Here is a 13,718-nt window from a genome sequence, read left to right on the forward strand (position 1 = left end):
AGATGAGAAGAGTTGGAAGACACTTATCACCTCATTCTCTTCTACTTAACACCTGCTTCTCATCCACTATCATCCTGGTGGCCCTGTGCGGTGGCTGGGACAAGAGTTTTATATGCTTTTACCCATCACTGTCTATTTGAGAGGCACGGTAATGCCTTTACTGTTATGGAAAATTTCCTCAAACAGATAAACCAAAATATGCATTTAACTGAGCATAACAGGAACATGAAAGGCAAGATAAATGGAAAACAATACTTTAATATATAAATGTCAATAACTGAAAAGAGTAAATTCAAGCCTGTTATGAAATAAATTCATATTTTTCCATGAAAGAGTAAAGACAGGATAAACATATATCAACATAATACAATTAGAACTATTAACATAATATTAACTGTTTAATCCTACACACATATACACAAACACACAAACAGCTGCTATGAAGAAATAAATCCTTAACATCCTGTTGAGAGCTTAAAAATAAAGTAGAACTAGCAAAAGTTATTTATTCAGGATAATTTGTCCTTGATGACTACTAAAGATGACGATTTAAACTTACCCATGCAAATCTTTGAGTGGAAGTATAAAAATGATGTCTTACCTGCTAAATTTTAAGAACTGGGAGCAAAGAGTACCTTAGTGGTTTACAGCAGGAAGTATTAGTAACTATAATCAACATTAAGACTATAACATTCAAATGATAATAAAGAATAAAAATAAATCATTCCAAAAATAAATGGGTACTGATTAAGACAATTTAAAAGCCTCAAGAATATACAATACTAATAATTTAAGAATATGAAACATAAATTACTAATCTCAAATGAAGAATAATCCTTTTTTTATTCATCATGAAACTTTTATTCAACATCATGAAGGAGTTATTTCAGTAACTGTTAACCTCTATTCTTCTAAGGACACGCATAGCAACAATTTTACCCAACAAAGACGTAACATTCGTGACTAGTAATATTCCAAAGACTTCACTGCTTGGAATTGTGACATATTCATGTTGACTTTAACTTATCTGTGTCATTTTCAAATCATGTTAATTTCTTTGTTCTGTCTTTCTTAATTAAACTGTATCTTATCAGTGAGCTCCACTTTTTAGAATATTAGTAGAGGTAAAACATCAACTTTAGCTTTGGATCGTCAGTATCTTCAACCCCCAAGGTAAACACACCCCTCATCTCATTTAGAAGTCTTTAATGCTCTGAGCACCTCTAACTAAATATGTGGCTTTTTGATGGAAGGATCATGTCTTCTAGTATGTATCTTCCCCTTTCCACATGACCTATAATATTAAGTATGTATATACAGATGGTCAATAAATGATTTCTGACTCTTTGGTTCACATTATGTTCACTTACAGATGTACTTCCTGTATAATTTCAGAATTGCTATATTTTATACAAATGAAGACAGTTCCAAATTTTTTTAAAATGGAAATTCTTTTTTGTACTACATGAAACATAACCTTTTGGGGTCTATAAATATGGATAACCCAAAGTATTTGGCTTTTAGTTCATCATGAGATTCTTTTTTTAAGAAGCAGATTTACCTAATTGTTACGTTCTGCTTAAATTTCCATTCACAGAGATATGCTGACTTGATAAAATATCACAGAATTATTCTGCAGATAAACTTACAATAAATAATCAAGGGTTAAGATATGTATGGGTACTTGCACTCTCTTTACAATGGTTTATTATATCCCAAGAACAAGGACTCTGCTCTCTTCGTTCTCTCTTTAAAAAAAAAAAAATTCAGCACAATAGCCAAATATAGAAAATTTATGTCTTATATCTGATAAAGCAGGTAACAAAGTTTATTCATTGTAGTTTACCATTTCTTATTCCCTAAATTAAAAATAATACTATCAGATTTAAGAGCTCTACTATTCTGTACATCATTTTAACATCTGTACAACTCTGAAAGTTACGGCGGTATAATTCAAAGACCAACTGTTCCACTTCTAAAGATGACCAACTTAAAAAAAAAATCCAGCAATGGTTAATGTCTCTCAGTATACTGTCCTCCAAAAGTGGACTGCCTCATTTTGAATAGAAATATCTCTTCCACAGTTTTATGTATTTTCTGTATCTCTTCCTTTTCATAAAACACTTTATAAATTGACTCAGCCACGTCCCTTGATTATAAAGGGTAAGCAAAAAAATGCTTGACACTCTTATACTCACACTCAGGATCTTGAATACATGAAAGTTTGGATAACTGACTCAGCTTCAATAGAAATGAATAAACGTGAGTACTGCAACTGATCCCTAGAACATATCTGGTTATGCTCTTTTCCCTGAATTAGGTAGGAAATAGTCCTTTAAATAATGCAAATACAGTGTTTAACTGGCTACCTCTTAATACGCTGATGATTTTCGAGATTATTGTTGTTTGCTGAGCTATTTGTTCTCAAAACCTTCAGATTGCTAATACTTTGATTATATTTCTCACCTCATTTCTCTCATCCCAGCTACTTTATGCTTTAAATCAGGTTGTTTGAAATACCACAAAATTTTAACTTACTGGCTTGAGGGATAATGCCATTTAGTCACTATTTTGTTTGGCACCACACTTCTGTAGATATATATTCCATTAGATACAGTGTATCTCTTGTTTTCTGGCTCTAATAAAGCTAAAGAATACATTTACTTCTAGATGTGCTACATTTTAGCAACCTTGGTTTTCCAGTATAAATCACTCATACTAGCACATTTACCAGATTATTAAAACCAGAAGTCATCAAAAGACTTAAAAGTCCCAAAGAGTCACTGATTTGATAACACTGTTTTGTCTGTTTTTTTAAATGGGGAAAAAACCCTGAGATTAAAATAAATCACTTCAATCAATGAACTCTTTAGGACTGAAGCTTCAGACAATGGAAGCCAGTCCTGTTCAGAAACAAACCAAGAAACTCACATAAACCTCCAAATTTGGTAAGTCATAAAAAAACCTTAAGTAGGCATAATGTAGTTCAGTGACAATCCTTCCAATAACCTAGCACAAATGGATCTTTTACTTCAATCAGGGGCAAAAAGAAAAAAAAAAGTTCAGAAGTGCAGGTTGTCAATCTGCCCCTCTTGGAATCCTAAGTTAATATGGTTTGAAGACACATATTTTTTGGTGCAAATGGTTTCTAAATGCAAGTCAGCTTCTTTATTTGAAGCCACTGATAGGAAGTGCATTCAAAGAGTATGAAATGCTGATGACACAGCCTTGAAAAAAGTTAACATTTGGGAGGCAGAAACAAAGGGAGGCAACGTGAAGAGAAGCCAAAAAAATGTGGGGTTTAACTATGAGACCAGAACATTGAATGTTCCTTCCACAGGCACCCCGAAGGTTACCTAACCTGACGCAGAACAAGGGGTGAAGAAGAAGACTGTGCACTAGGAACCAAAATCCAAAGTGAACGTAGGGACATTGAATATTGATGAATAAAAGTTTTGAGGTCACAAAACACTGACCTTAGACGAAGAACTTTGACATGTGTATTTTATCAATTATTTGGAAAGAGCAATAGCAAACTAGGAGAAAGGAGATATTACTTTTTGGTGCTAAGGCTCCTTCGTTGACTGAAAATGAGGGGAGTGAAATTCACATCTTCTACAGTAGACGTTAACAGTCATCGGGACAATAAGGGGGTGGGATCTGTTTATAACTGAAGAGGAGGTCTTAATTTAAGGAAAGAGGGGATCAGGTAGACTACACCCTCTAGAAGAAAAGGGTCAAGAAATAACTGAAAGGTATGCTTTTTTGTGATGGTTCAGGATAAAAAGAAATGATGTATAATGAGATAATCAGGTTTAAAGTTGTCATAATTTTGGTAAAGAGGCAGAAATCCTAAGCATTAGCTAGAAGCTTGTTCAGGATTACATTTTTTTTTTTTTTTTAATTTAAAAGAAAGACTAGTTATTCATTTGTGGCTATGGAGCAGTCATCAGGGTCAAATTTGAAGCTATTCTCTTCCTGATAGTCTTTGAGAAATACTCCTGAAACTAACGTAAATCATCATTATATAATCACTATATAAAGAATGCTGTAACCTAAGAACCGGCAAGTCTCCCTTTAAATTTTAGCCAGCAATTTTTCAAGCTGCAGATTGTGACCCATAAGCAAGTTGTGGAATCAGTTTTGTAGGTGTTGACTAGCAATGTGTTTAAAATGAAAGAGAAGATGTTAGTGTTATGCCTGTGGTAAAGGCAGGTGTTGTTATTATGTGTTTGTATGTGCATATTAGGTCACAACACGCATCTTATTTGTCTTAGGTCACAATCAAAAAAGTCTGAAAGCCTTTAAACATTATGGTTGCCATGTTTCTCAAAACAGGAATCAATTCAAATTGAAAAGGTCCTTCTAACTTAATCTACCCAATGTTTCTTTTTTTCTTATTTTTGGCCATGCCAGGCGGCCTGGGGGATTTTAGTTCCCCGATCAGGGATTGAACCCATGCCCCCTGCAACAGAAGCGTGGAGTCCTAACCACAGGACCGCCAGGGAATTCCCAGCCCACTGTTTCTTAATCTACAGGTTCACTGAAAAATAAACAATAATTTAAATAATATACTCAAATCAAATTGATTCTACTCATTATAAGTTGATAGAATATTCACTACCTTAAGTTGATAGACTATTCACTACCTTATGTTGATAGAATATTCACTACCTTGTATCAGAGAACTTAATTATCTACATTTATAAGTCTGATATAAAAGTTGCCAGTACTACACTTTTTTTTCTTAAATACTACACTTTTGAAGCCCTGTTACAATAAAACCTTGGATTACTCAGAAATCACTCTTTTAATTATTTTTTATGTAAACCTTTCTAAAAAAGCACTTTATGCATCTTTTTTTAACAAGACAAGTTTCTTGATTCATGATCATCATTGAAAAGATCAAGTTTTCCACTATGCTTTACATGGCAATGCCTTTAGGAGTTAACTGCTATGCATAAGACTGTTCGAAATGATATAAAATGATCTATGCTTTCCTTCTGAGTTCTGTAGGTCTGCTTGCAATTTGCTGAAATGTATACACTCAGATTCTGCTAACAGCGTAGAATATATAACACACAGCAAATGGTGTTCAAATCCTTCAACCCATTTATACCATTCTTGGAAATTTATTCCAAGGAAATTTGTAATACAAAAGGTTCTATGAAGAAAGATGTTTAGATCAGTTTTATCTATTGTAATATCAAAATGTCCAACAATAGGGGAACACAGTGGAAGAGTAAATCATATTAAGTATTATTATGAACAATGTTAGTACAGAGATAGTAAATGTAAAGAAAACAGAATGCAAAATGATAGGTGTACTACATTGCACCTTTGTAAAAGATATTTGTAACAGGAGTTGAAGAAAATGAATGCTAATATTATACCAACTCAAGAGATGAATTTTCCTAAAGAAATAAAATTTATATTTTATGGAAACAAGAAAAAGGTCAATGATTATTTGTGAGGGATTAGGAGGTATTTCATGAGCACAGTGGGTTTTCAACAGAGGTGAGGTGGAGTGAGGTGGAGGATGGAGAACAGGGGACAAGAACTGGGAATTGGTAGCCATTTTAGAGCATTCCAGCTCTGTCTGCTCTGGACAGAGCATGATATTCAATAGGGAGAAAAAGTAGGTAAGTCCATAAAAGTAGGTAGGGTTTAGATGTTACAGTCTTTTTGAGGAGGGACAGAATCAGAATGTACTTTAGAAATGTTACTCTAGCAGTATTTGTGGGATGCACTGGAAGGGGAAAGACATTAGAAAGGAAATCTTCTAAGAGATATTCAATATGTCTCGGGAGAAAAGTAAGTAGGCCATGAATTTAACCATTTTCAAAAAGTGGTAATGTTACTATTATATACTTATCATGCAAAACTTCAGAAAGGAATATTTAGCTCAAAATAATATTAACTATTTAACATGTTTAAGATCATGAAGAAACCAGAAAATATGAAATCAAGGACAACAAAATTCACTGTTGATATTTGTTATTTAAATATTTTAATCAATTTGATCAAGTATAAAACTATGTTTATTAGCTATTCAACTAACTACTATTACATTAGGTTGAATATGTAGAGAATTTTATAATATTCTAGAAAAACATTTTCTAACAACACTAGGAATGGCATATTTTCTGATTATGTTTTTACTACTAATGGCTGTAAAACAATGTTTAATTTTAACTAATCTACTCTTACCTTACTTCTTCCACATTGTACTCTAAATTAGCCAAATGTTTAACTTCTCTAAACTTGTAGTGCTTTTTCCTTCTGCCCTTGTGCTAAAAACACCTTTTTTCTTAAGAATATTACACTGTCACTGTATCTTTAGTTACCCATATCCTCCATGAGATCATAAGCTTGATAAAGTCACAGACTTGTGTTCCAGTTGCATCATCTAGCAGAGCGCATGGGATGTTGAAGATGGCCATAAATATTTATTGAATGATTAGTGTAATCATTAGAGTAAATCTGTGAAATTTTTCAAGAAATTTTTCCAGCTGAAAATTCTTTTTTAAATCCTGAAAGCAGTTCTTAGTTGCTCTATATTGACAATTATAGAGAAGTTATCCACAAAATGAAAAGATGGGAGAGAAGATTTCATAATTGACATGCAACAAGTATAAAATATTTAAAGGTAATTTCAGCCTGTATACACTTGTTATATGTTTATATTTAATATATCAATTATATATTAATATACTAATAACATATATAATTCTACTACATAAAACTAAGTGCTCACAAATATTAAATATCCTGGCAAAAATATTATATTTGGCTAATTTCATATTACATTTATAAATATTGGATAAAAATAGGAAAATAATTCAGAACTCTATCTAGATCAGTCTTTTTAATACTCAAATGATAGTGTGAAATACAAATTTTGAGTCTCATTTGCTACAGAATAAGGAATCTAGTTATCAGATGCACCTATATAAAATTTCAATTTTATATTTATATTATGTTCAGCAAACTAAAGCCTGTGAGTCAAATTTGCCCCATCGCCTGTTTTTGTATATAAAGTTTCATTAGAATACAAGTGACACACTATCATTTACATATTGTCTATGCCTGCTTTCGTACTACAATGTTAGAGGTAAGTGGCCTACAAAGCCTAACATATTTTACTATCTGGGCCTTTACACAAGAAGTTTGCCTATCCCCAATTTATATCCTGTTATACTTTATTCCATATGAAACAAAGTGCCACCCACCCTGCAAGTGCAGTCACTATATAGCTATATTCTGCACAGTTTAGGCCATTGCAAATTGGTTTATTTAATGAAGACAAAATACCAAGGAGTTGGTTTAAAGCAACTGAAAAAACACTGTTACAAATGAAGAATGCACAAGAAAAGATTTTAAGAAAACTCTTGTTTTAAGCATCATGGTTTTGATATTGTGCAGTTGTCAAATTACCATGAGGAAGAACTACAAAAGGAAACATTTTTTTAAGAAGTTTTTTATGTAAATGATAATTTACTACTACCTAATATAGAAACTAGGAGCAGGGATCATAAGATCCTTTCCTTAATATATATACACAGTGAGAAAAAGAAATGATAGAAGCACAACTTAACTTGCTTCAAGGAACTAGAAAAAGAAGAATAAAGTAGAAAAAGAATAAACTAAGCCCAAAGTTAGAAGAAGAAGGAAGGAAATAACAAACACCATGGCAGAAATAAACAAAAATGAGACTAAAAAGAGAATAGCAAAGATCAATGAAAGAGTTGGATTTTTGAAAAGATAAACAAAGTAGACTAGCCTTTAGCTATGCTTACCAAGAAAAAAAAAGACTCAAATAAAATTAAAAATGAAAGGGGAGACAGTACAACTGATACCACACAAATACAAAGGACTGTAAGAGACTACTATGAACAATTATACATCAACAAATTGGACAACCTAGAAGAATGAATAAATTCCTACAAACATATAATCTACCAAGATTAAATCATGAAGATATAGAAAATCTGAACAGACCAATTACTAGGTGACTGGTCCCAAAAACCTCCCAACAAAGAAACCCCCAGGACATATGACTTCACTGATGAATTCTACCACACGTTTAAAGAAGGATTAATAACCAATTCTTCTCAAACTCTTCTAAAAATAGAAGAGGAGGAAACACCTCCAAGCTCATTTTACAAAGTCAGCATTACCCTATACCAAAATCAGACAAGGGCACTACAAGAAAAGAAAATTACAGGGCAATATCCCTGATGAACAGAGATCCAGAAGTCCTCAACAAAATATTAGCAATAAAAAGATCACATACCATGATCAAATGTGATTTATTGCAGGGATGCAAGGAAGGTTCAACATCTACAAATCAATCAATGATACACCACATTAACAAAATGAGGATAAAAATCATGATTATCTCAATAGATGCAGAAAAAAACATTTGACAAAATTCAACATCCATTCACAATAAAAACTCTCAACAAAATGGGTACAGAGGGAATGTACATCAACATTATAAAGGCCACATATGACAAGCCCACAGCTAACATTATACTCAATGGTGAAAAGCTGAAAGCTTTCACTCTAAGATCAGGAACAAGATAAGGATGGCCACTCTTGCCACTTTTATAGTACTGAAAGTCCTAGACAGAGCAACTAGGCAAGAAAAAGAAATAAAAGGCATCCAAATCAGAAAGGAAGAAGTAAAACTGTCTCTATTTGCAGATGACATGTTATTATACACAGAAAACCCTAAAGACTTCACCACAACTGATAGAACTAATAAACAAATTCAGTAAATTTGCAGGATACAAATTCAATATACAAAATTCAGTTCTTTTTTGATACACTAACAATAAACTATCAGAAAGAGAAATTAAGATAATTCCATTTATAACTGTGTCAAAAAGAATAAAATATCTAGGAATAAACTTAACCAAGGAGGTGAAAGATCTGTATACTGAAAACTGTAAGATATAGTTGATGAAAGAAACTGAAGAAGACACAAATAAATGGAAAAATATTCCATCCTCATGGACTGGAAGAATTAATATTGTTAAAATGTCCATACCACCCAAAGCAATCTACAGATTCAATGCAATCCAATCCCTATCAAAATTCCAATGGCATTTTTCAGAGAAATAGAACAAACAATCCTAAAATTTGTGTAGAACCACAAAACAGACAAAGAGTCAAGCAATCTTGAGAAAGAAGAACAAAGCTGGAGGCACCACACTTACTGATTTCAAACTATATTACAAAGCTACAGCAATTAAAGTGGTATGGTATTGGCATAAAAACAGAGACATAGATCAATGGAAGAGAACAGAGAGTCCAGAAATAAACTCATGCATATATGGTCAATTAATTTACCAAAAAGGCACCAAGAATATTCAATGGGAAAATGATAGTCACTTCATTAAATCGTGTTGGAAAAACTGGACAGCCACATGCAAAAACATGAATCTGGACAGCTATCTTACACCATACACAAAAATCAACTCAAAATTGATTAAAGACTTGAATGTAAGACCCAAAACAATGAAATTCCTAGAAGAAAACATAGGCGGTAAGCTCCTTGACATTGGTCCTGGCAATGATTTTTACCAAAAGCAAAGACAACAAAAGCAAAAATAAACAAATGGGACTACATCAAACTTAAAAGCTTTTGCATAGCAAAGGAAATCATCAACAAAACAAGAAGGCAACCTACTGAATAGGAGAAAATATTTGCAAATCCAGTATCTGATAAGGGGCTAATATCTAAAACATATAAAGAACTCATATAACTCAATACGTAAAGTAACCAAACAATCCAATTAAAAAATGGGCAGAGGATCTGAATAGACATTTTTCCAAAGAAGACATACAGATGGCCAACAAGTATATGAAAAGGTGCTCAATATCACTAATCATGAAGGAAATGAAAATCAAAACCACGAGATATCACCTCACACCTGTTAGAATGGTTATTATGAAAATGACAACAAATAAGTGTTGAGAATGTGGAGAAAAGGGAACCCTTACGCACTGTTGATGGGAATGTAAATGGGTGCAGCTATTATGGAAAACAGTATGGAGGTTCCTTAAAAAATTAAAAATAGAACTACCATATGATTGGGCAATTCTACTTTCGGTTATATATCTGAAGGAACTGGAACCATTATCTCAAAGATATCTGCACTCCCATTTTCACTGTAGCAGTATTTATAATAGCCAAGACATGGGAAAAAAACCTACGTTGTTTAGCTCATTGATGGGTGAATAAAGAAAATGTGGCATATATACACAATGGGATATTATTCCACCAAAAAAAGAAGTTAATCCTGCCATTTGCAACAACATGGATGGACTCTGAGGGCATTATGCTAAGATAAATAAGTTAGAGAGAGAAAGACAAATACTGTATGATCTCACTTATACGTAGAATCTAACAAAAACAGAATTCACAGAAGCAAAGAACAGATTGATCTTTGCAATCTGTAGGAGGTGGATGAAATGGGTAAAGGCAGTCAAAAGGTAAAAACTTCCAGTTATAAGATAAGTAAGTTCTGGGAATGCAATGTACATGAGATGATGGATGTTAACTAAACTTACTGTGGTAATCATTTCACAATAAACACATATAGTCAGCCCTTCATATCTGTGGATGGGGAACCTGCGGATACAAAGAGTTGACTGTATGATACCATTTTATATTAGGGACCTGAAAGCATCTGTGAGGGGTCCTGGAACCAACTCCCTGTGGATACCGAGAGATGACTGTATGTTAAATCATTATTTTATATACCTTAAACTAAAACAATGTTATATGTTAATTTTAACTCAATAAAACTGTAATGAAATAAATGATGGCAGCAATGTTTTCAGATATACACTGAATATAAAGTATGTATACACAAGTGAGACTTATCTTAAAAAATTACTTCATTAGATAAATTCAATTAAAAATGGGATGACTGCATTTCTTTATATAAAAAAACTAGACAAATTTTAGCTCTAACTGTAAGATTCACTTTGGTCTTCATAACTGCACAAAGTAGGAAAAAAATTGGTTTCTCTATTTTAAAAGTGAACGAACTTTGAATCAGAGCTTTGAAAGGCTATGATTTGTTGAAGGCTCTGATTCCAGTGCTCTTTGAACTACAATGTATAATGGGCTTAACGGAGAATTGTCAAAAGTTAGCACGTTAGTAGTCAAAGAATGCTATTTTTTTGTGGGTGCAGAAAAGGATCCGTATTAAAAAATTCATATTATATTGTATCATATTATATCATAGTATAGTACAGCATATACTGTTAACTCTAATATATATTACTCTAACATACTGAATTCTTAAAAAAACTACTGAAAACCTCCCCATACGAGAACTTGATACAGATATTAAGATAATGAATACCTACTTGATATACTATAATACATTATAATATGTATTATAACATACTATATTATACTACATACAATAATATTAAAATATATTAACTATTTAATATAATACTATGATATACTATACTGTTACAGTTATCAAGTAGGTATTCATTATCTTAATATCTGTATCACGCTCTTGTAGGGGTGGGATTCAATAACATTTCTCATTTTAGAATGAGAGAGAATTCAGTATGTTGGAGTAATGCGTATTTCTTCATAAATACTAGCGGGTTCTCTCAGAATTAATCATTTGTTTTCTCTCACCCTTCAACCATATATCTATTTCTACAGATAAGAAAACCTTACAGAAGCTATGTCCTTAGCTGGCCTGAGATAATGAATGGGAAGGAAAGAGAACACTGCTAGCAAACTTTAATACATTTAATTTTTATGAAAAAATTCTACTTAATGAATCTCTTTAAATCAATATTTATATCAATTATCTACTAAGTAATACCTGAACCAGAGAAATTCTATAAATAGAAATCATGGACAAAATTGTTCAAAGAATTGCTCTAAAATCACAACAGCCAAGTGTGTATTATGCCAACTTCTGTAATAAATATTCTCCAAAAACTTCCTAAAGATATAACTAATAATAAAGTCTTTACGGAAACTAAAAGTTTTATTCTTTTAGAAAAGTATTTCATATATTGTTCAAATGAGCCAAAGTAAATTTCTACTGCAGCATAATTAAGGATTCTGAATATTATAATCATAACTACTTTACTGAGAATTTCTCGATTTAGAAATTCATAAACTATGCCAAAAATTCACTCTCAGAAACAGTACTTTCTCTCAGACTTACGAAGCCTAGAGTCCTAAACACAATCCAATGCTACATAAAAGGCAAAAACTAATTTCAGTGATCAACATTTTACTACAGTAGTAACTGAGGTGAAATAACTGCCTCTAATAATGACTGCAATCATTAACTAATCAAATGAGCACTATATTTTAAACACTGTTGACTATTAGAGCTGTTAGATAACTTTTTAGTTTAAAGGCCATGATCTCAAATAACAGATGGTATGTTATATTCTTGAAAGCAGTAAGTGCAAATGATGGAAAACAATACACTATTTAGAAGGAAGTAAGGGGAGGAAGAAGAAAAAGTGATTTCCTTGGATATAAAGCTTAGGTATTTTGAGACACTCAGGAATTGTAAGAAACCAAAATCAAATTGTTATAGTGTGTAATTACAAATAATACACTGTTAGCAACACATACTGCAAATCAGTTGATGATCATGCCCAGACTTAAAGACAGTGTAAGTTTATATTTTAATTTGGAGACACACTGTACATTAGGGTATACTAGGATAATATTATGAGTAAAAATATTTTAACCATAAAGACATTATTTTTGGCATTTAATATACTGCTTGAAGTATATTTTAATAGATAGAAGATATTTTTTTTAATTTAAAGTTTTTACAAAGGTTATGTTGGTTCTCCACTCCCATCTCCCCTTGACAAGGAAGAAACAAGGTGATGGTAAAAAGACTGGGAAGATAACAGCCCCAGGAAATCAGAACAGAATGGATTCTGAGCCAATCTTGTAACAGCTATAGAGCAAAATAAAGGTAAAGAATAAATTAAACAGACATGAATATGAGTAGGTCTCCTTTGGAGCTTAACAAAAACTAGTAGTTGACAGGGTGGAAAGAGGTATTACAGAGTTCAGGGAACAGCTGAAAATTATGTAGCTTTTGAGCAAGGATCTACAGGTGGGAACATAAAAGATAAATACACAATTTTAATCTGCACACAAAAGCCTTTTCTAACATGGTAGCAATACAGTCTACTCATTCAACAGGCATTTAATATGCTCTTTTTATGTACTAGGTATTATGCTAGGTACTAGGGCATACACAGATCCCCACAGAAATAAAATTAAATGTAACAATGTCACTTTGCATCTAATAAGTTCACACAATAGACAAAAATAAGTAACCTATACTGGGAGTCATAAACCTATACCCCTACCATTCAAAATTTACCAGCTTAAAGCATATTCAAGGAACTTAAAATTACCCTAAAGGATGGCTATTTTAAATATGGATATCAGGTGAAATTTTATGGCTCTTCCAAGAAAGGAAAACCTACCAAGAATTCTGGCCCTAAGAATCAACAAAAAAGTATTCCAGCAATATTCAGTTTTTACTTAGAAAACACCAATATGTCAGAATATGTGATTTTCTGTGACTCTCCGAAGAAAATACCAAGTAATGTGTACTACAAAGGGTCAGTAATCCACAACTGGCATTCCTATGCATGTAATTAAAAAAATCCACAATTATATA

The 13,718-nt window shown here is 32.4% G+C and overlaps 1 protein-coding gene across 5 annotated transcripts in view; it reads right to left on the reverse strand.

Moving 5' to 3' along the window:
- The window catches only part of NIPBL (NIPBL cohesin loading factor), a 199,915-nt gene that overhangs the window by 72,167 nt on the left and 114,030 nt on the right, over positions 1 to 13,718 (reverse strand). The gene's annotated exons all lie outside the window — the stretch shown is intronic.

The sequence above is a fragment of the Balaenoptera physalus genome, assembly GCF_965194825.1.
Source record: "Balaenoptera physalus genome assembly, chromosome: 3".
Taxonomy (NCBI): domain Eukaryota; kingdom Metazoa; phylum Chordata; class Mammalia; order Artiodactyla; family Balaenopteridae; genus Balaenoptera; species Balaenoptera physalus.